This window comes from Ambystoma mexicanum, chromosome 9 (assembly GCF_040938575.1).
Source record: "Ambystoma mexicanum isolate Mex_15411 chromosome 9, UKY_AmexF1_1, whole genome shotgun sequence".
Taxonomy (NCBI): domain Eukaryota; kingdom Metazoa; phylum Chordata; class Amphibia; order Caudata; family Ambystomatidae; genus Ambystoma; species Ambystoma mexicanum.
Window position 1 is genome coordinate 1,042,124,368 of NC_090931.1, and position 26,202 is coordinate 1,042,150,569.

Sequence of the window (26,202 nt, forward strand, 5' to 3'; positions counted from 1 at the left end):
TCAATCACAACACGGGTACGGGCGTGCACACGATTGTAATCCTCTTCATGGCTGTTCTGCGGGTTCCGCACAGGGGTAAGTAGCCATGGCCTCAAGGAATATCCTCCATCACCTGCAAGCAGATACAAATAGGTGTGTGTCACTCTGAACTGCCACCTTCAGGGAGCACAGTCGTGGCGGCAGCTATTTAGTGTGGGCATGCACATGTCCCTGTACGTATACAAAATAGTCTCCTAGATGCAATGTATACTGTAATGAGGTGTGGTAGTCTGGATGGCGTTCAATAGATGATGCAGGGTGTAATCATGCATGCTGAGGCAGATGTGCTGTGGTAGAGCGACAATGTTTAGCCTCCAGTTCATGCTGTATAGTCTTCACTATGCATGGTCACACTAGCCACATTGCCACAGTTGCCATCCTGTTCAGTCATGCATTGCTTGCCATCACTATGGTGGCCTGGTTGTGCCTCTTGTTGTCATCCATATGCATTATTTGTGATATGTGGCCCAGTGATGTGTCATGTTCCGTTTGGCTGGTTCAGGTGAGGAGTGTTTAGCTCTGCATGCATTCTCCAATCACTGGCTATTGCCACCCAGGTGCAGTATTCCCCCCCTTTCCCACCCAGGTGCAGTATTCCCCCCTTTTCCCACCCAGGTGCAGTATCCCCCCCCTTTTCCCACCCAGGTGCAGTATTTCCCCCACCCCCTTCTGCATCCTCACACGTCAGTACCCCACAGCACAGCCATGGGACAGTTGTGCAACTCAGCAAGCAGCCAAGTATGTGGTCCAGCATGTCGCTCCATGTGACAGGGTAGCGTGGAGTTGCTCAGTACAATGGCATCATGTGTTGATCCAGGAAATCGGGCGCAGCAATGGGTGATGATCTTGCTGGAGTCACATACCATTTGCACATTGATGGAGTGGTATAGCTTGTGATTGCGGTACACCGCCTCTATGGCATGGGGGACTACCAATTCCACATGGGTGCAGTCAAGGGAACCAAAACATTTGGGCATGCCTGCCAGTGCCTGGAAGCCTACTTTGGTTTCGGCTATCTCCTGGGCAGTCCGTGGTAGGGATATGTGGGTGCTTGCGTGCTTCAGGAGGGAATCCAGCACTTGGTTCAGCATGCGTGAAAACAGTGGTTGTGAAATTCCATGCAGCTGGCCCACTGTGTGTTGGTAGGTGCCTGTGGCCAGGAAGTGTAGCACAGACACCACCTTTTGTAGCGGGGGATGGCAGTGTGTATTTCTATGAGGCTGGCAATGTTGTTGTGTATCATGTCCACTATGGTGGTGATGGTGTCACGGTCCAACCGGTACAGGGTGTGGATCTGTTCAGGTGTTAGGTTGAAAGGGCTGGGTCTGGTGCGAGGAATTGGTGGTTGCCTACCAGGCACTGCTGCCTGCGCTGGTGGTAATTGCTGGGCCTGTCTCCCCCTCCTTCTCCTCCTGTGTCTCCTCTGTGCTGCCTGTTGTTGCTGCTATAGTTGTTTTTCTTGTTGCTGTTGTTGCTGTAGTTGTAGCAGTATGGGCATGTCCTCCAGCGCCATGATTGCAACAGCTAATGGTAGCATTTTGGTGTTGGAAGGGGTGTGTTGTGTGGGTGTGCTCATTTTATACTGGCCCAGCCTCCATTGCCTCCACATGTGAGGATTGTGTGCACCTGTGGCAGTTGCCTTGTATCCTGATTGCTGTTTGCGGGTGGTTCGCGATGCCTGTATGGCCGGCATTGTGCAGCTCGTGTTTACCGGCTTCGCGATGCCGGTATTTACATGTCTGCGTGGGTTGGAATTTCCCCCTATTATCAGCATGCCGGTATTTCGTCCCTGAAGGAGCGCATGTGTAGACTATACTTTCAGGGATCATTTCTATAGTTCTTAACTGAGGAAATATGTTCGAAAGTGTCTGGTCTTGCTAACCACGAGGAAGAGTTGAAGTGTTCTCTTCTGAGCGTGAAGCAAGTGGACAGTGTTGCATTTATGCAGCTGCTGTCTGCTGTCTGCTATTGATGACTGTTCCGTACCGCAAACCCGGTATTAGCGGCACCATAATAGCGGCAACCTAATAGCGCCTATGCCGCTATTAGGGTGCCGCTAATACCGGGTTTGCGGGTCGGAATACAATGGAGCGGTAAAAGATGGCGGTATTACTATACAGGCATCGTTTTTGCCTTACCGCCAACCTCGTAATGAGGTCCATAGTTTGCCGGTCCGGAAACAACGGTACTGGCAATTTTACCGGTACCATTGTTTGCAGACCAGCAACCAAGTGTCTTTTTTGAACCTGTGATGTTTTTTTTAATTTGTGTGACTGCCGCAGTTTGAACCACTGCTACAAAATATGAATTTCGACAGGGAAGGAAATGCTTATATTTTTTTGTTAACATCTCACAATGATGGGTTATTTTAGGTCCCGACACTGTGAACCTTTAGCCCAGCACCCATGTGATTGCAGGGAGCCTGCAATACATGGGAGGGGTTGGGGGGGGTTACTCCCGAAACTAATGTATGCAAGGGGGATGGCCAGTATCAGGAGATGCTAACACTGACCGAGGAATCCACTTAGGCTGGTGCAGGAGCAGACCATGTGTATGTCTGCCCATCTGAGCTGGTGAAGGAGATGCTTCTGCTCTCTTGCTTCAGTGGCATTACATGATGATAATGCTAGCTGGCAGATCCATGAGTTGGTGCTGGATTTTCCGAACCTAGGGACAGGTCAACCAATTCAGTGTTAAAATCTGCACACTAAATCCTATTTTTTTTTAAAGTTTTGTTTTACTTTCTCAACCAGCCAAGAAGAGGTACGCTAAGCGCGCAATCCATTTATATCATGATTCTGATACTGCAAGGAACACATGGCATCTGCTTTCGTCACCGATTGATGGTCAAGGGCCTGGTCCAGGAATAGGTCACCTGCTCACACTGTCCAGATGATTTGAGCTGGTGTAGTGACGTGCCATAATAGTGACACTGCTTGGGGTGAGAAAAACGTGAATCTGCGCTTAGAAACACGATGAAGCAAAAGGTATCTGATGGACATGTAAGCTGCTGCGGTTCAATAATAATACGGAGATGTTTGCTGTTAGGAACATTGCCGTGTACTCATGAATGTAATCACTCTGTAAAGCCTATGGGCCAGATTCTCAAAACTTTATAGTGCAAGTGATCTTATGCACTTACGCATCTCATCACTTGCACCAAAACATACCTGTTCTCTGTTCTCAAAGAGCATCACAGATGCCTTTTGCCTTTCTATTTGCACATTTGTGAAAATAAAGGGGTATTTCTGCACATTTGCAATGCACAATGCACACAAATAGAGTGCACCTAAAAATGTGTATACATGAGAGACATTCCCACGAACCTTTTGGGAACTGGCGCAGGGGAATGAACAACGCATTATTACAGTGTCTTTTTTGAACCTGTGATGTTTTTTTTATCTTCTTTAAGTGTGACTGCAGCAGTATGAACCACAGCTATAAAACTTGCATTTCTATCATCCAACAGGGAAGGAAATGATTATATTTTTTGTTAACATCTCACAATGATGGGTTCTTTAAGGTCCCGTCACTGTGAAATGTGAGCACAGCACCCATGTGATTGCAGGGAGCCTGTAATACATCTGAGGGGTGGGGGGAGGGCGGATTATTCCCGACACTAATGTATGAAAGGGGGATGGCCAGTGCATTTTTTGTGCTGCGGAACAGCCCCCCAAAAATGGGTGGGCTCCTTTGTGAATAAGGCGACTTGTGCATTTCTAAAAGTGACACAGGGAAAAAAGTGCACCATCTGCCCGATTTTTATTGCTCCACATTATGTGAATATGACTCTATATGTTGCTCTTGTTTGTGAATGCTGACGACCCCGGGGGGGGTGGGGCTGGGACATAGGATTTGTGCTCTGATGATGCCATAAAGGCAATACAATGAGTATGATCATAAATGAGATTGGTAGTGTTATTCTATGTAGTATATCGGCTCAAGAGCTTGTTATTTTTATTATAGCAGACAAAAGATAGGGACACCCCCCTCATTTGGCTGTAGGTAACACTTGCCCAGAGAGCTCCCTAAAACAGACATGCATGGAGAAACTTCTCATAACAGCATTTTGGAGGACCCTAGGATGCACTGGTTGAAGGCCCCTTGGGCCTCCATCTTGGATGATTCCTGCTTAAACCAGCATAGACAATGGGACCTTATTGTCAAAGGATGTGCATCAAGGGAAGTTGGCCACACACCCTTCACCATAGGAGGACAATGCCAAACATCATCAGACTACAGCAACTGTCACAGAAACGAGGGACCACGTGATGACGACAGACAAAAGGGAAATCGAAGACGATTACGATTACACACAATTAACTCTGTTGTTATATCTTGAACAGCGGGGGAAGCCAAATGGATAGGATGTATATTATGAGGTACCAGACCATGATGGAATTTAAGGAGAAGATAACCTGGAGGAAGGTTGGATTGGTTTGAGTGGTGGGCTGATAGGCAGTAGTTTGCAAACCAATACAATGTTGTCTTGCTTTTTCCATTACGACTCTTGAATCCTTTTGTCTGATTTTTTCATTCATAGGTAGTGTCAGTGCCCATGATTTAGGCCTGTCACACAACGTTGCAGACTGCTGAACCCCCACCCCTCCGAGAGCCTCTATCCATGCACCCCCACAAGTGCTCAACAAAACAAAAAGCTAGGAGACCGACTTGAAAATCTCCAAAATGGGGCTTACAGAGGAGGAGATAGGGGCGGTGAGAGTGCATGCAGAGCCGCACAGGGAACTGAGGGTCCCGATTGGAACCACAGAATGGGCAACGCAGGAGGGGATGTATTTGGGAATATGCTGAAATGTTATGGAGATTTTGGGCTGGGTATGTAGCAATGGTGGTAATGTTTGACTGTTAAAACTGTGATTCTTGTCGTCCTGTCTATCTTTATCCAGAGATTAACCTAACAAAATATCAAGTTTAGGGACTGAGCCAGTACAAAACATGGGCACTGGTTAGAGCAACAGGTTTCGGGAACAAGGTAAAGCCTGGAAGTACATGGGGACAGGTGGATGAGTGCTTGATGAGAGCCCATATCCTTGTCAGAGGCAGCCACTCTGTGGTGTTTTTGTTTGATCTGAACCCTTTTCCCTCTCAGTACCTCAAAAGAGTGGAGTCAAAAGAACATATGTAGCAGGGGTGCCTGGGTAACAAAGTAAGTGACAAATTATTTGAAAGTTAAACAGGGAAAAGAAAATGGGCAAACAGCAATCAAAACAGGCAGAGGGCCTCCTAAAGGGGTCCACCCATGCACTATATGTTGAGACAGTTTCCGTAGTTTGTCTTGTGGTTATTTAGATTCATGGCACTATCTGACACTACAAAATACAGGCACACAATTTCCGAGTGAAGGCATATTTGATATGGACAAACAGGGTGCCTAAGCAGGGTGCTGTAAAAAAAAGGTACTAAGATAGCAGTACAGTCAGGAGCATTCCCTATGTGACTGGTATAGGCCATAGCTAGGAGCTGCAAGGGAAATGTTAGAGAACTGAAGGACACTAATGACCGATTGTAATGCTTTTGAATGAAACTTGGCACCTGTGTGCAGTGCATTTTTGGTGTGCCCAGAGCCATAAGGGACATTTGCTCCAGGACTCAGTGGAAGCTGCACTTGATGCAAACTCTGCTAGTATTTTTTCAGTAGCAAACATCTTTTCAGCACTGCCTATTGCTTATGTTACTCTGCATTGCTCCATGGACACATTGGAATGTAAGTGATTTCATTCCGGCACTTCACCTAAGTCAATGCCTAGTGTGTAATGCACAACTGAAATCCTTATTTATTTTGTGTCTAAAAACTATTTCATTCTGAACGATGTACCACTCATATCACGCCCCTCTCCTGGAACCCCACCACCCCCCCCCGTCACACTGAACCAGGAATCTAGCTGGTTTGCAAAGTTGAAATATTTATTTATGTAGTTCACAATAGAATGACACCATGTTTAATGGGTTTACAATGATCACCAATGGGGTGATGTAACACTAAGCAATCTCTTTAATCACAAGGAGTAATAGTGAGCATAACAATTCAGCACAGATATAATACTTTTGTGTGTGTGTTCAAATCAAATAGCAATGTGGTTACTATTTCCCCCTGCACACCCCTCAATCCCCCCAATAGGCAATGTAAAGAGATAGGAGGAGAGAGAGCAGGTATTCAGGAATGCAGAATTCAAACAAAATGTCAATCCCAATTTCCCCCGAGCAAACACAAGAGAGAAACAGAACTGATTGGCAAACTGTCAAAATGGTTTTAAAGATACCTGAGAATGGATTGGGTAAAACACTAAGGGGCCGATTCATGGAACAAACGTGCGCCGAAAATCTTAGCGCAAGCAGGCGCAAGCGGAAAAAAACAGGCGCACGCGTGCGATTCATGGAAGTCCCTGCGCGTGTTTACCTCGGGATGTGCGCCAAACCCGTGCATGGCGCACACGTCACTGCAACATCCCGAAAGACGTGCGCGACGCGCACAGTGAAAGCGCACAACCTCGGCGCATACACTAGAAAGTGGGCGGAACACGGGGCGTAACGCGCGGAATGGGGAACAACTCGCGAAAACAAGGGCGTAACTGAGGATGTACTGCAGGGAACCAGACGGAACGCTCACACGCACCCGAACCACACGTATTCATGGAATCCAATAGGGCAAAGCCACGCACAGCGAAAGACACGCACAAGCCGAAACACGTCCGCCACACGAAGGCAGGCGGTAGCGTCCCTGCGCATTACAAAAGTGGCAACATACAGCAATTGGGCCTGTGCGAGCGGGGCACGTGTATATCGGGGGTTCGCGTGAAGTTTTTCACGCGTTCGGGCCTGGGGGAGTGGGCTAAGTGTATTTCAGGGGTTCGCGTGAACTTTTACACGCGATCGGGCCTGGGGGAGCGGGCTACGTGTATTTCAGGGGTTCGCGTGAAGTTTCTCACGCGATCGGGCCTGGGGGAGCGGGCTACGTGTATTTCAGGGGTTCGCGTGAAGTTTCTCACGCGATCGGGCCTGGGGGAGCGGGCTACGTGTATTGCAGGGGTTCGCGTGAAGTTTCTCACGCGATCGGGCCTGGGGGAGCGGGCTGCGTGTATTTCAGGGGTTCGTGTGAAGTTTCTCACGCGATCGGGCCTGGGGGAGCGGGCTACGTGTATTTCAGGGGTTCGCGTGAAGTTTCTCACGCGATCGGGCCTGAGGGAGCGGGGTACCACTCACCGTCTGCCTTGCGTGTAGAAGAACGCGTAGCCAACACCCGCTGTGAAGTAATAGCGTGTGAACCCCAACGGATGGAAAACACACGCACCGCACGAAAAGCACGTACAGAACATAAAGGCACGCGGGATCTCCAAGCCCTGCCAGGGCAACGCCCGTGCGCAAAACGTCAGACGCGCTTACGCTGTAAGGGCCTTTGGTCCAATGAAATCGCGTACGCGTGCTGACGCGCTTACGCGCTAAGGGCCTTTCCTCGATTTTCACGCTGACGTGCAGGATTTTCACGTGCCAAATCACTCCGTATCAAGCTGGCCACGCGAAAACACACGGAAGACCACGCTCCTGCCCAGAAGGCCGAATTACTGCCCCCCAGTGCCCCGAGCAGCCTCCCACGTGCCATCTGCTGCTGCCTGCCTGCCTGCTGCCACCGTGCCCTGCCATTTGGTGCCTGCACATCAGCCATCTGCAGGTGTCCAGTTGCTGTGTCCACCCCTGCTGGAACAGAAGACTCCCGACTCGGATAACATCGCTCCACAGCCCAGCCCCAGGACCCAGTTGCCCACCCACTCCTGCCCCTGGGGTTGCCATGTCGGGCACATCAACATCTGGCACCAGTGGCAACCCCCGGCCAGAGGGGCAGAGGGGCACCAGCTTCACTGCCACCGAAGTTGGTGTCCTGGTGGAGCAAGTCCTGGGGCAGTATGATGCCCTCTTCGGATCGTCCCGCGCCAACAAGGAAGGACGGGAGAGGATCTGGGCCGACTGTGTGGTTGCCATCAACGCAGAGGGGGTGGCAACCCGCACCATCCAGAAGGTCAAGAAGCGCTGGGAAGACTTGAGGTCCAGGACCCTCATAAAGGCCCGGCGCCTCGTGGAGGGGGGCCGGGGCCGCTTGAGTTCCATCCAGATGAGGGTCCTGGAACGCGTACACCCAGCGCTCCACGCCCAGGTCCTTGAGAGGGAGACCCGTCTGGAGTTGAGCGGTAAGTGGCCAAGCATTGCTGTGTGAGACAGGGCATGTTGCAGTGTGCTGGTTGTCTGATACTTGCCTGCATGTGTGACATAGGCCATGTACGCATGTATGTGTGCAGGGACATCATGGGAATGCATGTGCGACCTGTAATGTGTGAACCGCACGGTTGTTGCATGTGTTTGAATGCGACATGAGGAGCCCTGTGCAGATTGCACACATGAGAGCATGGCAGTCTCTGTTCCTGGACATGGGTGGGGGCGAGGGATGGGTGCTGATGCCAGATGCATATGTGGTATCCATGTCTGTGTGCCTGACCTGCGTGTCTGTGACTTGTGAGTGCCATGGATGCATGACACATGTCTGTGACAATGTACAGATTCACTGATGCAGCCTAGTCATCCTTGTATCCACTGTGATTGGGGTGTACGGGGCCAGATGGATGTGACTGAGGTGAAGTGTGTGCATGTGATAGGCATGAATATGATGCATGTGAGTACCATTACATTGTATGTTTCGAGAGTCCATTGGACATGTATGGAAATGTCCATGGCATGCACCATGACTGTCACTGTGTGTGTTTTGCCTGGACTGACACATGTGTTGTGGAGGGACATGATGGAAGTGTACTTTGACAGTGGCACTCATCTGCTATTGCTTCCTGTCTAGGGGACCATTGTACAGTACCCTGATGCTTGTGTTCTATGTCTCCCTCTACGCAGCGGCTAGTGAAGAAGAGGGCGGAGACGGCGCTGTGGAGCAAGGCGGCGGGGATGCCCCCACGGCTGCAGCGGGAAGGGGTGGGTGAGCCCCCACAGGGGCCTGCTACGGCGGAAGACGGTGAGGAGCCATCCAGGTTGGTGGTTTCCACAGAGGAGGAGGAGGCCGCCACTTAGGCGCACATGGGGCCTGGTGGGGGCATCCCTGCTGGTGCAAGTGGTGCAGTCCAGGGGCAGGGGCAGGAGGCAGCACAGGTCACCGTGGAGGGGCCTGTGCATGTCGCTGTCCCTGACCCTGTGGGTGCACCACCATGCACCAGCAGGGATGCCCCGTCCCAGGCCCGTCCGCAGGTAGAGGGGATGTCCATGTCATCTGACTCCCCTCCACCTGCGGACGAGGGGACCCCTGGCCGTATGGAGAAGGTCCTGATTGGGGTCGCGATGCGCACGGCTGTGATTCGTGATGCCGTGCGTGCTTCCCAGGAGGAGCACGCACGTCATCACGAAGAGCACCGTGCCGACGTGGCCCAATTGGGATCGTCCATGTTGGGGGGTTTCCTGCATGTGTCGGCCAATCTGGCGGCCCTCTCCTCCTCTGTGGAGACTATACGCCAGTCGTTCTCCTTGCCGTCTTCCGGCCCAGATGCCACCAGGGCCCCCTGTGGACCTGCCCTGACCAATGCAGCCAGCTCGGTGGGGATCCCATCCCTGCCACAGTCGGGAGTCAGAGGTCCAGCAGGGGTGGACACACCAGCAACTGGACCCCAGCAGATGGAGGATGTGACGGCATCATCGGGCAGGGCACGTGCATGACGGCGTCGGTGGTTTCCATCAGCCTGGATGCCGTCGTGCTGGCACAGGCAGTTGCGTCGGAGGCAGCAGCAGGCTCAACGTGGGAGGCATCATGGCTCGGGGCCATCAACATCAGGGGTGCAGGCATCGGCCGGAGGGCAGGAGAACCCTGGAATGGGAGTGGCTTCCGTGTGGGAGCGTTTGTGCCAGCAGATAGGTGCGGAGCGGCAGCGGGCAGAGGAGGAACGGCTCACAATGGTCAGGGCGGAGGACTCCATGCGGAGGGCGCTGAGGCGGGCTGAGTGCCTCGAGGGTCTTCACAGGGAGTTGGAGCTGGACACTGCATTATCCCTGCGGGACCTCCGGGCCAGGGAACATGCCCGCCTCCAAGCCATTGAATGAGAGTTCGATGATGCCCTGGCCCATGACAACAACCAGTGAGCCGTCGGACTAGCCCGCTGCCTTTGTATATAGTTATATAGTTAGTGGTAGGTTTCCTTTAAATTATTTTTTTTTTATTTGGCTGCGATTGGACAATGCGCCACTTTTTTGTATATAGTTCAGTTTTTAGTTAGTTGACATAGTTAGATTTCATTTGGTTGGGCTCATGGACCCGGGATTGTCTTGTAAATAGTTCTTCTATGGATTTTTTGATTTTTTGGATTTTTTTCATGGACATTCATCTTCTTTTTGTTGTTTTGCTTTGTGGTTTTTCTCATTTCATTTCCATTCTAGTTGATTTTCAATACATTTTTATTTTCATCCTTCAATGTGTCGTATCATCTCATTACTTTCATGCATGTCATGTTGGGTGTTTTAACATTCACTTGCAGCCATTGTGTGTGACAGACATGTGTTCATTTGCATTATTTACATTGGGTGTGTAACATGTAATTGCCTTTGATATGTGGGTGGATGTGATAGTTGGTTGGGCCTTTTGGCAGGGGAGGATGGCCATTACGGACATGATTGGGGATTGTTGGGACCCAGGTGCAGGGGGGCATGGATGGGACATGGGCGAGGGCCTGCTGGCAGGTGCCCCACAGTGCTGGGGGGTGTGGGTGGTGGGGGACATGAGTTGGACATGGGTGGGGGCCTGCTGGCAGGTGCCCCACAGTGCTGGGGGGTGGGGGTGGTGGGGGACATGAGTTGGACATGGGTGGGGGCCTGCTGGCAGGTGCCCCACAGTGCTGGGGGGTGGGGGTGCAAGGGGACATGAGTTGGTGTTCATTAGTTCAAGGAGACATGTGCCTTTGCTGGGGGGCATGCCCATGTTGGGTGGAGTGCCTGCGGGACATGACCAGGGATGCAGGGTAGTCCCCTGTGGTGTGGGCTGCCTGCAGGGGCCGTGGAGGGTGTACAGGGAACACCTGGGAGGACCCACACTGTCAAATCACATGTAGGACTCCCCGGCACCCCTGAAATACACGTACCCTGCTGAAATCGCGTGTAAAACTTTCCGCGCACACCTGAAATACACGCGCCCAGGCCAATCGCGTGTGGAACTTCCCGCGCACCCCTGAAATACACGTACCCTGCTGATATCGCGTGTGGAACTTCACGCGCACCCCGAAATACACGTACCCTGATGGAATCGCGTGTGGAACTTCCTGCGCACCCCTGAAATACGCGTACCCTGCTCGCACGGGGCCAATCGCGTGAGGTACTTCCCACGCACCCCAGTGATACACGTACCCCCTTAATCTGGTTTAAATTGCTGAAATGGTTTAAATTCTAATGGGAGCTGCCTTAGATAGTTGCAGACAAACCCTAGCAATGATTTGATACTAATAAGCAATGTGCAAACTTAAAACTGAAGTCGGGTGCAATCGAAAGCTGTTTCACACGTGATAGAATTTTCCTAAAACAAGTTTTGTGGCAAACTTTTCCACACGCGGTAATCGATCGTGGGAGAACGATATGCATTTGGAATGCGGTTCTTGGTTCTATGGAAAGCTGAGGATGTTAACTACAAGCAGAAGTTGAAATTTTGTTTCTAGCATACAATTTGAGAAAGTTGTGGAGGTCTTTTTTCTGTGATAGGCACGAGAATGGGAAAACAGGGATGTACTTTTAAAATGACAAAAAGATTTCTTATACTAGATCATGACTAGAGAAAAAGAGAATGCCACACATGAATCTCCATCAATCCTGGCCAGGGACCCTTCATGTGGTGGACAATCAATTTCTTTCTGGGATTCAATTTATTTATTCACAACACTATTGATTTATGATTTTAGAATACAAATAAGAGAACTCAGCGCAAGAAACACTCTGACAATTCAAACTACTCCTCACAATATCAGGTTCTAAAGACAAGATAGGATTTATTTAGATAGGGATTGGAATAAGCCAGGTACATATGCTAGTGACACAGTTCTATACTATGGATACTCACTATATATGTTTTATACGGAACCGTCAGGAATTCTGGTCCGTCAGGATTTCTGGTCAGGGATTCTGGTTCTGGGACAGACTGCTGGGCACACCGGACTGGACTGGGTCTGGAATCACCAAGGCGCACTGGTCACCGCACGACAGGTCTGGACAGAATCAGCACAGCACGGCACAGAATTGGGTTTAATGTGCCCTTCTTGGTTCTGAAAGTAATTATTGAGCAGGCAAGCAGTTACAGCACAGCCCAGCTGTTTCTTTTGTTCCCCTTAGCTTTGTGAGCTTTGTGGGATTCTTTATGGTTCTGGAAATGCAAGGCCTAGTTGAAAATGGTTCAACTAATGGAAGGGGCCTTTCTGCTTGCCAAGTTTCTGGAGTCAGGAGCAAGGAAGATGGATGGTCCTCTTGCAGGGTGCTCTGCCAGCAATCAGTTAGTGGGTGAATCTGTGTGTTTTTTTTTTTTTCTCAGTCTGAGCTGTCTCTATGCTTTTGATAAAGGGGGTGTGTGCTGGTTTATCCTAAGCGCACCCCCTTCGGTTGGCAATTGGCTAGAGTCTCTTCTCTCCCTTGATTGGAGAAGAAAACAGGGTGTCACCATGATGGTGTGAGTTTGAGTCAGAGAATCCCCCTTGTTCCTTTGAACATAAAATCTACTTTTGGTACAATACATATTTGCATGTGTGCAATCTCTAGAACAATAACATATATAAATCACATATTTTGTGCAGCAGATACTCCTCCAAGACTCATCGCTGTGGGATCTTGTGTCTGCTTTTGACAGAATTTTGCCCCTTTTGTCTGGAACACAATGTCCAGTTTATCCGAAAATGTGTACAAATATGCGCGTTGAACATGGGCATAAGGGTATAACATTTCATACTTCTGGCACAAATACATTTGGTGTAAAATCACCTTTTCCACCATTTTCTTCTAGAACATGTCACACGGGTTTGCTGCCTCGTAAAATGTACAGTCAGAATTTAGATACATAAATATGTGATTTTTGTAATTTAAACAATTTTACGTGGTAAGTTATATGTCTTTAACAAAATTGTTTCTTTGTGAAAGTCCAGCCCCAAATGGCTGTTTTTGTCCGCCTCCTTCTGGCTCTCTGCAGTTAGAAGCAGTCTCCTCCCATTTTTTTCCAGAGGCCCAAGCCATTTACGACCCTTCTCACTTAGCCTTCCTTTGACTGGAATAAGTCTGTTGTCTTCTTCCCCTGACAGACCAAATTCTCCTCCCCTAATCTAATCATCACAGAGGTGTGATTTCCTGGTGGAGTGAGCAAAAGGGAGATGGCTGGCCTCCGTGGGGGAAGCTGTTGGACTGGTTAAATTGCTTTAGGCAGGCCTAAATTCAATCTCATTTTGTTATATTATTTTCTTGGTTTAAAAGAAACTTGCAATTTCAAATCAAGCAGCTAGAACACTGATTCCAGATTCTAAACCATGGGATTTAAATAGTTACAACCTAGGTTACTCTAAATAACAGGTCACTTAGATTTCAGTTGTACAAGTTTAAATCCTTATCATGCAATCTACTGACAGCTGTCATACAGGCGGCCATCAGTACTGCGCCCAGATTTTGACAGATTTTACAGGCAGGCACATTTTTGCTGTACATGTTTTGATGACAAATTCAGCTTTTCAGAACATTGTCTGTTCATAATGATTTCTTGAACTAAGTGACTTGTAGCACCCAGCAAGCATATTTGATGTTTGATGGTGTTTTGTGCTGGCATTCTGCAGTTTTAGCAACCAAGAAAAAGATTTACAAACCAAGATTTTGAATTTATTTCAGCGAAGCACTGCTTTTCATGCAGGCTTCATTTTTACTTTTTGGGCAGTCCAGTGACATGTTTCAGCAGTGAGGTCTCTGTTCCACCACTGCCAACATGCATGGTAGATTTGGCAGCCATCTTTTCATGTTGTAAAGCGCAATTTTCAAAGGTTTTGGCGCACACAGGGGTTTTGCGGCCATTTTGATAATTCTGGCACCACCAGAACATAGTGCTGCCGCAGAGCATAGTGGGTTAATACATCCCACAAGAAAGGAGATGCACACATAGGCTAGAATGAGCTGGAGCCAGCTGGTACCTAATAACGTTGTTATGGAATTTGCTAAAGCCAAATAAAAGTTATGTAGTTGTTTTTGCTGCTTCCTTTAGAAAGGGAAGCGTTTTGCCTCTTGGGGTTACCATAGGTCACTCCGGCCATGGGCCCATGAGAACTGTCAACAGGTAGAGACTTGGAAAGCTATAAAGTTCTGGAAAATGCCATCACGCATTTACAAATGGCTTAAAATGAGGGGCATCAGAGCAGTCAGACAGAAAGCTTCACTCGACGATAGATACATCACTTCAGGCCCACTTGATGCCAAGATCTCTCAGCCTGATTGTTTGGGAACTTTTCAGGGACTGCTGGTGAGATGAGGGTTTGCCTTGCAGCTGTGTCAACAGTGATGTATTTTATCTAGATTTTTAAAATTCCTTTACTCCTTTATTATTCTTGCTGTATTCATTTATGTATGATGTGTGTATGTGTGTATGTCGGTCCGTCAGTCCGTCTGTCCGTCCGTCCGTCGGTCCAGCTTCCAAAGTTTTTCATTCAGTGTACTGGGGAGAAACATAGAAATGTATCTGTGCACTCTGTGAAAAGCAAAACCCTGATTAAGGGCACAAATACATTTTTGAAGGTCAGGAGAGATAATGATGGTGCTGATACTAGAGATGGAAGAACCAATGGAACCAGTGAATCGGATAAGGATCTGGAGGACGATAATAGTGAGATGCCAAAAGATATACATGATTTCTTTCACCATTATGAGATAACAAACAGACCCAGGGCTCAGAGATGCACAATAGGGGGCACCTCCCCAGGCACTGACGGCCCCCGGTCACTGGGAATCAGCAGAGGGGGTCAGTGGGAGCACAGATGCCAAAGGGGCCACTGCCATCATACAACTCCATTGACAACAAGGGGAGGTGCAACATATGGGATGGATTCATGCTCCCCTCTGACAAGTACCATCGGGTCATGAGGACAGAGACCAATAACCAAGAGTGGTTACTGTCCATGTGCCCTGGACATCAGGGGATCTTAGGACATTGGCTAAAGAATTCCCCAATATAAGTGAACAGCCACAAGGTTTTGTAGAGGAACTTCAAACCGTAATGCAGTGTCCTAAACCACTGTATTTGTACATGAACCAACTCATGAGACTAGTGATGCTACTGTAGGTAAGACAGCGATTGGTAGAAAGGGTGACTTGGCCATTTACTGACCCACATACAGGCAAGTGAAAGAATAGTGATGGTTGCAGAGGTATGCCTAGAAAAACTGATTGGGCAAAGATATCAAACTGTAAACAAACTAAAAGTGAATCTCCAGACTGAAAGTGGTGTTCGCTCAGCACTCTGGTATTACAAAACGAGAAGATACAGCACAGGAAGCTATAACAAACTCGTTTGTTGCAGGGGTACTTCTGAAAGTACAAATGCAGCCTAAATACATATGCATCGGATGGCAAACCAAGCCTTTACCAGAGCTAGTGGTCGTGGTGAATCATTGTCTCTTGTCAGGAAAAAGAAAGGAAACATTGGACAACAAATGAATGGCACCGCAGATGCACAGCCTTCAGAGACAGGTGCAGGGAAAGCTCCAAGGCAGGGGTCAATATAGGGGGAATATGGACCAAATGGGGGGCCAACCGAGAGGTAGAGGTAGCGGCGGAGGCAGATGGGTCAACACATCTATGAGACACAACAGGGAAGATATGAGGGACAAGAACAGCAACCGAGACAATGGGTCCAGTTTGATCAACAACGGGCATGGAGAGCCCATGGTCAGCAGGTACAGGGACAATGAAGTAATCAGCATGCTCCTAGAGCCATTATACCAAATATGTTAAATTGCAAACAGGAGGGCCATTAGAAAAGTGAGTGTGTGCTTAGACCCCAGAGACAACGGGAACAATGTGGCATTATCGCGAATGCCTAGATGCCACAAGTGGGTGGACAGGTCCAGAGACAGACCACTCCTGTGGGGCCAATGCCCCAGTTTCTGAACCCAAATACTAATGCCTTTGTCCATGAAGAACCGAGAGGGCAGCAGCGATCCTATTGGATTTTGACAAACAGAAGGGGAAGGAACTCCAGAACAATTAATGATTCCAGTTGATCATGAGTGACTGTATATACAGTGTCCCGTTCAGGGGCTACCAATACCATGTTTGGTAGACACTGGGGCAAACCAATTTGCTTTGCAAGTGAATAATTTTCCTTATATCCCACATCAGGGTAGATAGTAAGCGCAGTAGGCATATCAAATACGGTCATACAACAGGTGTCGGAACCTCTCACAGTTACCTTAGAGCCCATTAACGATTGCCATGTGTTCTTTTAAGTGACATATCACCCGTGAATTTATTGGGAAGAGATTTATTTTGCAAAATGAGGTGCACTTTTTATTGCACTCCAGATGGAGTGTTTTTATGTTAACCTTCTGACAATGTACTTGCAATGATGGCCATTTTAAGGGAAGAGGCAGGGGGTAGAGTGGCAGCGGTAGGTGAGCAATGGTCATCTATGAGCCAACCATCATAATGAGGTAGAATATAATATATATATATAAACACTGCCAAACCTGTGCGAATAAAAGTAGATCTGTTTAAGATATTTCTACGGACACCCCAGTACCCCTTGAAGCTGGAAGCAGAGGAATGGATAACCCCAGTCATTGAATATTTCCTGAGTCAGGGAATAATAGTTCAGACTAGTAGCATATGCAATACTCTATTTTTGATGTTAAGAAGCCAGGGAAGGAGGTATACTATTTTGACCAGGACCTACACACTATTAATGCCAATGTGATACCAACGGTTTTCTGTGCTGCCAAACCCTGCAACCATAGTGTTGTGTATTCCACAGGAAACAACAATTTTTACAGTGGTTGACTCATGTTCAGCTTTCTTCTCTGTACTGATACACAAGGATAGTCGGTACCTGTTTGCGTTCTTGCCTAAGAGGGTCCAGTACATGTGGACCCATTTGCCCAGTAATATACAAAGTTCCCAACACTCTTCGTGCAACAGGTCTAGAAAGATTAAGATGATATAAAATTACCAGGGAATTCAGTATTGATACAGTACATCAATGATGTGTTAATCACCTCTAACTCATACGAGGCTTGCAAGAAGACTCCAAGGGTTTGTTAATTGCATTGGCAGAGAAATGGCAAAAGGCTTTGATGAAGAAGCTACAGTTAAACACCCCCAGGGTGCATTATCTGGGGCATGAAATTACAAAGGGATGTCAGTTGATATCCACTTCTCTGAAAGAATATATCCCAAATGTAAACTTTTCTAGGGGCAGTAGGCTACGGCTGGCAATGGATCACTGGATTTGCTGAAATAGTTAAACCACTCCGAGATTATACCCAATTGAATATCATCGAACCATTGCAGTGGATGCCAGAAGCAGAGGAGGCATTCACAGGAATAAAAAGGCTATTCGTGGAGGAACCCTCCTTGGGTTTGCCCGATTTAAAAAAAATAAAAAAAAAAGAAATTAAAAAAAGGATTTACTTTGTATTGTCATGAGAGAAAGGTATTTACTTTGGCTGTCCTTAACAAAATCATGGGATACATCATAGACCCACTGCATATCACCGTAAGGAGTTGCATCCAGTTGTGGCAGGAATGCTGCCCTGTTTGCTATCAGTAGCGGCTGCAGCCTTACTAGTTGGACAAAGTGAGAACATTGTATTAGGATCACTGCTATATGTGGCTGTGCCACATGCAGTGCTGTCATTATTATTGAAGATAAAAACACTGCATGTGGTGGTTTCAAAAGCAAGCAAATATGAAATACTTTTACTAAATTCATTGAATATAACTTTGACTAGATGCACTGTTCTGAACCCAGCATCACTGTTACCAACCCCTACAAGAGGGAAAGCTGCACGATTATACCCCAAATGATTGTGCATATGTGACGGTATCGGGGTGATTATCCCGGGGTCGCCAGAGCCGTCCGCGGACCTCCGGGCTGGGGAGGCCCCAACTCCTCCCGTGTCCCCAAAAGTGAGTATGAGAAACACACAAGGAGCAAGGCTGAGACTGCTGTTTATTTCAACAGCAGGGATGGGTTTCTCGTATGCATCCGAGAAAGCGCACCTAACCCTCAGATGGACTCGCAGGCCCTTTTTACTACAGTATGACGCGCTACCTGCGTCACCTGGGAAAGTTAGTACAAAAACCTATTGCCACTCAGGATTGGTTTTTCGAGTGGTGGGGTTAGTATGGTTAGCATATAGAGACGTAGGTTATTGGAAGGAACCAGATCAGGTGGTAAACCTGGGCTGTCTCTAACATTTGTTACTTCAGAATTGCAACAAGGGGACCCTCGGTGATTGGGTATGAGTAATGGTGTCTGTAGTGGGCCCCCCTGTGTTCTGATTGGTTCTCCCGCGAGCCCCCAAGCCTGGGACCATCGTTGTTCCCAGATCGCGGTGTACCTGTCATTAGCAACAATGTGCAACTATGTGTTTGTGCAGACAACGGACAGGTCTGCTAATAGGCTCATAAGCGGGTCGTTCCCATTGCTGTAGGTGTCCATCTTGCCGCTTCGTTGTTGCAACCTGTGAGACCCTGGCGGCTTCTCTTTCTCGTAGGCTTGGCACCTTGTCATTTTGGCTTGGTCACATGTAGAGAGACCGTAGCTGGAGCATAATTATGAGCATTTGATTTTATATTCGATGTCCGGAGGCTTGGCGTTTGCAGGTGTAACCTTGGCACTGGGCTCTCGGCATGCGGGTTGCAACATCGTGGCCTTGGCTGCAGGCCCTCGTTAGGGGCTTGTTCTGCATGTCAGCACTTGTATTTCGTTCTGAGAGGTTTTTCGTTTGCGAGGCCTCGGCCTGGGGACTCTTGCTCGCGACCTACTTGGGCCTAGTTCATGGGTGGCGGTACATAATCCATAGTACGGTGGTAGTGGAATGACAAATCATCATATGTAGCACTAGATATACATGATAGTGTCTCATAGAGATAGGTGGCGAGGAAGTATCAGCAAACATATACACAATCTCTTCAGGCTTCTTGCGTTTCTGCGGTGCTGTAGAAGGCCTATGTGAAAAATAAAAACGATGCATGTCCGTGGGTGTGACAGTCCGCTACGTCATAGCACTGAGTATGTTCTTCGTGTAGATTGGTGTGTGAGTGACCAGTGTGCATGGTGGCACGTGTGCTATTGTCTGTTAGCTATGTCGTCATGGCATCTCTAACGATGTGGATACTTGTAGTCGTTGTTCTAGTCGAGTTCATCCATGCCGCAGATGTCATCAGCCGTGTGGGCTGGTGTTGGCCATACTGGTGGGCATACTCCTCCTATGTGTAAGTTCCTGAACCAGGGTATTTTGTCATCTGGCAGGTAGGCGAATTTAGTATCGTGGAGGGTGTCTGGGCCGCGATCCCCTAGGCCATGGGCTAGATGAGATTGGGGGAGGGTATTATCCCATTCTCCCACTTCAACGGACTGTCTGGTAATGCCCTACACAGACCTCTGATGTACCCCTGTCCGACACAGATCTCAAGTACTTTGTTGAGGGGTCATGTTTTAGAAATCAAAGGTAGGTGGTCTTGGAGTACACAGTAAGCACACCCTGCAAATTGGTGGAGAGCGATACACTGCCCAAGGTGATGTCAGCACTGATGGCTGAATCAGTGGCCCTTGCACGAGCCTGTCGGTTAGTGGCTCCAAAATCTGGTTACATTTATACAGATTCAAGATATGCATTTGGCATAGTCCATGACTTTGGTCAATTCTGGAAGCAAAGAGGTTTCATGACTTCAACTGGTCCACCCATAAAAAATAGCCAGTATGTATTAGGACTTATAGATGCTATAATAGCACCGGAGTGTATTGCTATCATAAAGTGTGCCACCCACAAGCTACTAGATGACCCTATTAGTTGTGGAAATCATTTTGATGACCGAACCGCCAAATTAGCGGCAACATTAGAAAACAATGATGCATAATACATCTTGCCAGCGCAAAGAGTGCAGGGGTAAACCCTGTATCGAACAATAGAAGACATTCCGCAGATGCAGAAGAATGCGCCGTCAGATGAAAAGGATCAGTGGATCCAAAAGGGGTGCCGTTACATGACAACTCTCTGTGACAAGATGAGCAGGGTTGGTTAGTGGCTCCACAAGTATTAGTGGCATATCTAATCAGGATGTATCATGGGCAGAGACATGTTGGAAGGGATGGCATGACAATGCTAGTAGGACAATCCTGGTTTGCACCAACACTTAGAACTATGGCTCAAGACCACTGTCAATGAAGTGTAATATGCTTACAGAACAATGTGGAAAACATTCTGCCAATCAGACGAGATACACATCCTCCACCATATGGCCAATTCATGGTGCTACAGATTGATTTTGTCCAACTGCCAAAATGTAATCTGTGGCAATACCTGCTATTAATAGTGGATTTCTTTTTCAGGATGGCTGAAGGCTCACCCTTGCAGAAAGGCAGATGAGGTGACTCTTGCAAAAAGAAATACAAATTAGAGAATGTGGGTCCAGATTTGGGATTCCTGTATGAACTAACGGCAATCAGGGACCTAATTTTGTCATCAACATGCCACTAATTCCACAGCCTGTGATGAATAATTTGAAGACAATCACATACTTGTCACTACCTCAAATTCACCCTCTCGATTAAGATTTAGTACTGCTGCTCCAGTATGCCTTTCCCCAGTTGTCTGGTCAATTCTTGATGACCCATCAATAAAAGCAACTTCCCTGCTCCCAAAAGCATTTTCTGCAGCATGGGGAATATCATTATAATATTCAATATACGTTGTGCAATCATGTACATAATCATCCTTTCCTACTGGTTCTGCTATGAACGTTGCTGAATTTACTGTCTTGCATCTAATAATTTTGATTGCACAGTTGGAAATAATCACCTCATACCCTGATGCTCTTTGTGTAGTCCAGGTACTTTTGGGTTTCTCTAAAATAGCAAATAATGCATGTTCTACAAATAGCATTATTGGACACCCCATTGTTATGCTTGAAGCCTTTTCAATTGTGAATGCAGAAGCAGCTAAAGCTTGCTCGCCTGGATAGTGTCTCTTCAAAACTGGAGCTAAAATCCCACTATAATAAGCCAGCGGCTTATGTCCATGTCCTAATGTCATCTTCTGTGTGAAAACTGCTGTCATAACTTCTCCATTTGAATGGGAAAATAAATACAATTCTTCATTATAATCAGGCATCCCCAACACAGGGGCTATCGGGATTGCCTTTTTTTATTCTTCAAATGCTCCTGTCATCTCATATGTCCATGGTATTTTACTCTTGTCCACCTGTGCTTCTTTAAGTCCTTTTAAAAATGGTTGGATATATGTACTGTAAACCAAAACCCAAGCCCCACAGTAATTACATAAGTCTAGAAACTCTTGCATTACTCTCACGGTTTTAGGTGCTACGTTTTTCATGATTGCATCTGCTCGCTCAGGTGTCACGTTTCTCCCTTTGTGAGAGATAAACTGTCCTATTTACAAGACCTCTTCCTGCGAGTACTGCAACTTTTCTTTGTCTACCTTATATTTTTTCTCTGAGAGTAGAGTCATGAGTTTAACTCAGTCTTTAAACATCGAAGAGGGCTCACAGTACCCCTCCGGCAAACAAGTATCTTTCAGGCAGGTATTTCGAGATGAAAAGTAAGTCAAATCTTGCGAGTCTTCATGAAGGGGAATCAAAAAGAATGCATTTTAAAAATCTATAACTGTGAAATATTTGGCCTTAGATGGGATGTTAAACAGTATTGTCACACGATTTGGAACTAAAGGAAACTCAGCTTTGACTATATTGTTTAGGGGTGATGGTCCTGTATAAATCTCCATGACCCACCCTTTGATTTCTTCACAGGTTACATGGCCGTGTTATATGATGAATCTGATGTCACTAATATGCCTTGCTTTATTAAAGCACAAATGGTCTCAAATATACTGTCATCCACTTCTCTGGGCGTGCAGTATTGCTCCTGTTTTTAATTTGATTTTAACTGCTCCAATTCCGTTTAATATACCCACATCATATGGGCTTATGATCCATAAAATCTTTGCCACTTTCCTGGAAGAATGACAGTCTTCTTTTTACCAGCACTGTTCTCTGCAATATTTTTATATTCTCTACTTTAATCCAATAATTTTAGAATTCTAAAAAACACTAGTTCATCGTCTGAGTAGTCATCTCTTAACAGTTCTTCATCTGTCAAATGTGTCAACCTGTATTTTTCACTGAGGGCTATCACTGTTCTCCATCCTCTTCCTTCATCATCTGTCCCATGAGGCATCACCCTCTCTTCTAAGACCACTGCTGCTTCTAATTCTAAGCTGATTTTCTGCCCTTCTTCATCGTCCATGGGAATCTCTGGTGTGAACATGAATTCATCAGGTATTCTCAATAATGTATCTACCAATCTAGGTAACAATGATAATAAACTCCTCATAATGCCTTCTGGTCTGTAAAGGCTAATATAAACTCTCCTGCATTCAAATAGTGTATCCCTTGAGTAGGACACACTATTCCTTTGTCGGTAAATAATATTGTCATGTTGAGTTTCGTCGTCAAGTCCTAATATGTCAAATTGCGCCTGCCTAGACTACAGTAAGGGCATTAACATATTGTATTCTCCTATAGAGATTGGCAAATCATCTGTAAAAGGAACTAAACTCATCGTCCCAGAGAATCCCTGAGCATCCATGGCCTTGCCTGACATTGGGTATTTTCCCTCACGGACACAGGAACGAGTGGCTTCCAATCGCTACAAGAAATTAAATGTCTTGCCTCTCATCGTTACCCTGACCCTTGGTTCCTCTTGGGTTGTCTGGTATCACTGATAGTACTGAACAAATCAGGTCACTCTGTGGGCTGTCCTATTTTGGGTATAAATGAATCCCTGTACCTGTGAAAGTATTTCCTCCCCAATTTGGGTGCAGGTGCTTGTTGGGCTCCTGGGGTCAATTTTGGTACTGTAGCCTGGTGATGTCTGCGCCTGCTGGGATTGTACCTGCTGAGCTTGCATGGGTGCTTGCTATGGTTGCCATTGTGGCAATTGCATTTTCAGCAGTGCTTGCTGTAATTGTTGGGGTTGTGGTGCATATTACTGAGCCTGCATGTGATCTTGGCATAATATTCCTGTGGTTCTGTATTATATTGGGGAGCATAACCCACCCCCCCTCTTGGAGCTTGCCAATTCCGTTGCATACCTCCTCTACTTCTGCATGTTTTGGCTATGTGTGCTATTCTTCCGCAATTCCAACATTACTGTGGCTGTCCACCATTAAATCCTCCTCTTCCTTGAGGGTTATGAAATCCACCTCGTCCTCTTCCTCTTGGCACATTCCCTCTTACTCTTGGCCATAAATTGTGCCCACCCTGATCCATGGGGTACGCTATGTTGTTTTTCTGCACTGGTTGCATCTCTTGTGTCACTACACCCTTGTTACTTGTCAGTACTGCTCCCGCTATAGTGAGTTTAGATAACCTTTTCTGAACTAACTTCACCTCTTCCTGCTTTCTGCCCTCGGCTTTCTTTTTATTCTTCTCTTGTAACTATCAGCACTAATGCATGATCGTCAATTGTATTTCTGGCCATGGTTCTGCTTCAGTTCCCACCTGTTTCTTAAATTGCCCTTGCAATGGCTCGGGCAGCCCTTGACACAAAATGTGGTAAAATAATGGCACCATTTCATCCCACAGTTCACATGTCTCAAGATGACATTTCTCTTAAATATCTTGGTTTTTCATCCTCCCCCATTTTCCTAGTCCTAATAGCACTCATGTATGATGTATCGGGATACTTTACTATGATGTCATCTGATCTACCTTCAGTTCTGCTTGTCCACTTAATAGAGATTCTTCTATGTTCTCTTGGGAATGTATACAGTTACATAAGGGATAAAGACTGGTATAAAAGCCAAGTTTCTGCACTATATCTTCTGTATCCTGCTCATCAGCCCATGCTGATCTCAGCATTACTTGCAGCTCCCTGCGGGACTGTTGTTACCCTCTCTCTTCCTCCCCTCGTTCTTTTGCATTCATCGTTATTATGCTCTTATGACAAAGACATTCTATCTCATCATCTTTTAATCCACTACTCCTGTTCATTTCTTCTTCTCTTCTCCTCATCTCCCTCAATTCATCTTCCTTGCACCTTCTTTGCAACCTATGTACTTTCATTCTTAGGGCTTCTATCTATTCTCATTTCGTCTCTTCTTTTCTTTCGTTGCCTCGTATCTTCTTCGTTCTGCCCTTTGCTTGCATTCTTTTCCCTCTCTTCTTTGTATGCTCCATCCTCTTCCTTTTTTGTTTTTCAGCTCTTCTCTTTCCTATCTTTCTTGAACACCATCCATTCATTCTGTGCTATTGGTATTCCCTTATATGTATCCTTTATTTCTTTCTGTTTCCTTGCTTTTTCCTATATCTTTCTGTCTATCCTGTCTGTCCTGTCTGTCCTTTCTCTCATTTTGCTGTTTACTTTCATTGTGTGTTTATATATCTTTGCGTTCACTACTTTTGCTCTTTTCCGCATTATCCTCACTGCTATAAGCGGGGGGCGCATATGTTGGGTAACATACCAAGATGCTGCTTTTAATTTCTCTAAAAAATAAAATCCCTTCTCCTCTATGTGTCTGCTCTTATCTTTAGGAGGGGAGCCAAAGGTGTTTTATCATCCCCTTTACGCTGATTGGGCATCCACTCCCTCTCGGCTGAATTTTCTTTCTCACTCTGGTACATCTTCCATAATTCTAAAATGGCAAGTCATTTCTGTAACTTTTTTCCCTTATAGGTGGCATGCAAATATGTTGTCATATGCTGCAATATGGTTTTTGACTGCAAACCTTCTTGAGGCCATGGCATGAGTTTCTTATTAGTCGTGCTTCAAACCCATTCTGAATGATATTTGCTTATCTTTGTTGTGTATCTCGGCAATGTTCTGCGCAGATATAAAAGAGGAGTGTCCCCCATGATAACAAGTCAGTTTCAACTGTCAATACTTAGCTGACCTTTTATTCAAATATTTTATCAAATATACCACACTGATTAATTGGCACAGGTACCATCAATCACTTCTTATAATCCCCAAAAATATTTTAACTACTTACTTTTTTATGTAAAAATCTATGCAGCAATGTTAGATTTGCTCCTTCGTTTACACTTTCTATCAATTTTTGTTATCGCATTCTTTTATTATTGGTATTTAAGAGGCTCTTCTTTATTTATATATTACTTTCCTTTAATGTTTACCCTCAGGATGGACGGCAATCTCTTGGTCCAAATATTCACCAATCTTCTTAATTGTTTACTATTGTTTCAAATGTATTAGTCTAGACACAACAAAAGCTTTATAGTGACATATTTATAACCCCACACATCTGCACCTTTTCATTTTTACTGTGTACGCCTTCCTTTACTATTTTTAGTAAATGTATCTCTTCTCAATTTTACTCCATTTTGGAGTTTGATACACACTCTTCTGCGGGTCTTGCCTCAGGAATCCTTGACCCCCCCCTATTTGGAGTCTTTTACTCTACTGCATACCCTTCTGCCCCCCTTGGAACCAGGCATTGAGCTATCTACTTCTTCTCTTTATAATCTCCCAAAAAAGTCCTGTTACCTTTTGTATGTATTATTTACAACACAATCCCTCCCCCTATTTTTGGCACCTTCGTTGTTCTACTTAAATCCGTGACTCAACTCTAGTCTCTCTGCATCGACTCTCCCTCAATCGACCAGTTCGCCTTCCATCCACGGGACACCTGTGGGGACCAGACAGTAATTTCATCAAAGGGAGACCTGCCAATCATATCTTCTTGCACGTGACTCTGCGAGCCGATCTCCACAGGAAGCTCTGCGGTCTTCTTGCTAATGACAGGAGCAGACAAGCATCCACAGGTTTGGATCTGGCCTCGGTCGATTAAACTGAAACCCTCTGCACTGCTATAAAAATGTGCTCTAGCACCTTGAAGCGTCTCTTGTGCTAGATGG

The 26,202-nt window shown here is 46.5% G+C and overlaps 1 protein-coding gene and 1 non-coding gene across 5 annotated transcripts in view; both read left to right on the plus strand.

Moving 5' to 3' along the window:
* The window catches only part of KCNH7 (potassium voltage-gated channel subfamily H member 7), a 2,172,707-nt gene that overhangs the window by 57,391 nt on the left and 2,089,114 nt on the right, over window positions 1-26,202 (plus strand). The window lies entirely within an intron of this gene.
* LOC138490498 (small nucleolar RNA U3) lies at window positions 1,846-2,060 on the plus strand. Its single transcript, XR_011275490.1, has one exon. It is a non-coding gene; the product is annotated as a small nucleolar RNA U3 (small nucleolar RNA).